The following is a 1,616-nucleotide window of genomic DNA, read 5'->3' on the forward strand; positions in this document are numbered from 1 at the left end:
CTTAACAAGGAATTAGAACCGACCCGAGTGGGTGTTGAACCCTCGCCCATCGGCGCTGCGCTCCGACTTGGAGGCACTGAGCCACTGCGCGCGTTAAAACTGGGATGAAAAACAAGCATCAAGTGGGAACTCGGAAAAACAACCTTGATGTTTGGGCTTCAGCCCTAACAGCTAGTAAAATTCGCTTGACCAGACTAGACGTAAGCTGCCATGAGGAAACTCTGGTAAGCCGCGGTAGCTGTCGAGGGATTGGTTGGTAGAGCTAATATTTAGTTGGCCCACCCCATACATATTTTGTTGTGGCTGTTGGCTGCTGGACACAACATGCCTCAGCCAACACAGATAAGAAAATTTAGTCACACGAGCTTAGGGGCATTTAGCTACAAGAAACAGACTTTCTCGTTTCTCACAACTAAGAATTAAGCATATTCAACAAATACATATGTTGTATTGGTCGAACACCTTGCTTGTCACGCTGACAGCAAACACGTTAGTTGTCCTAGCAAACGTTGTGCTGGAATAGATAACATATTTTTTTCCGTGCAGCAGCAGCAGCAGCAGCAGCAGCAGCAGCGGTCCAGACATCTCCTTTTTGTCCACGATAACCCATTGTGCTCTCTACTCCCCTCTCGCTCTGTTTCTCTCCCCCTTCTCCCCGCCGCTGCTCTCGTCTAGAAGAAGTCTCGACCCTAAATCACATTCCAGTAAGAAGGGGATAAAAGTTCAGCGAGCCGAGCGCAATGCAGGCATAACAAAAGGCCTCCGCCGCGCAAGGGCCTCCATGTCCTCCGTCATTGAGCAAGTAATACGCCTGGCCGCCCAGCCCAGCAAGGTCACCCCCTTTACCCCCCTAACAATATCTGACGCACATTGCTCTCAGACAATGACAACGGACCCCCAAAACACTCCTGATTATGGGATCGCACATCTGGAACGGCATTTCCTCTCGCTACAACAAGACAACCAATTCCAGGCACACAATGGCGCCCATGATGGCAATGTTGCGCGACTCATCCGTCCTCAAAATTGGAGCAGATGAGATGCTTGCAGATCTTCAGGACATCTGTTTTTCAAGGAGCAAGTATTCCCTCAAAACCAGAGGAGTCGAAACAAATCCAAGTATTTCTCGTCTAGTTTGTGTTTCCTTGGGTTCTGCTCGGTGGTTTCTAAGCTGACTTCTTTGCGTTGCACGACCTGGTTCGACGAAAATCTGTTTGGCTTTCCAAACACCTCCTTTTACCGAACTCCACCCGACTCTTCTTCAAAGGCTCTTCCTTTGCGGCGCGTGTAGGTAGGAAGCGCTCAGCGCGGTCCCGCCCCGCAGCTCTCGACAGCATCCGCAGAGGAGTACTCGGCAGCTCACACATTAAATGTTCACGTACCTTTTCGTGCAGAGTCGCATTGACACATAAAGTATTAAGTACAAATTTTCCCCTATTTCTGTTCAGAACTTATTCAGAAATTTTGTACATAAATTTGTTCGCACAAAAATGTGTGCATACTAGTTATTTGTAAAAAAGTGCACAATTATTTAGAAATATGTGAATAATAATGTTGAAATTTATGATTATTTTTCGTAGAAATTTGTGAAAAATTATGTAGAAATTTGTACGTAA

The 1,616-nt window shown here is 46.7% G+C and overlaps 1 protein-coding gene across 1 annotated transcript in view; it reads right to left on the reverse strand.

Annotated features, from left to right (window-relative positions):
- Positions 1–1,616, reverse strand: part of LOC113206304 (luciferin sulfotransferase) — a gene marked incomplete at its 3' end in the record, with an annotated part of 9,586 nt that overhangs the window by 7,392 nt on the left and 578 nt on the right.

The sequence above is a fragment of the Frankliniella occidentalis genome, unplaced genomic scaffold (genome assembly GCF_000697945.3).
Source record: "Frankliniella occidentalis isolate FOCC.00 unplaced genomic scaffold, Focc_3.1 Scaffold1218, whole genome shotgun sequence".
Classification (NCBI taxonomy): domain Eukaryota; kingdom Metazoa; phylum Arthropoda; class Insecta; order Thysanoptera; family Thripidae; genus Frankliniella; species Frankliniella occidentalis.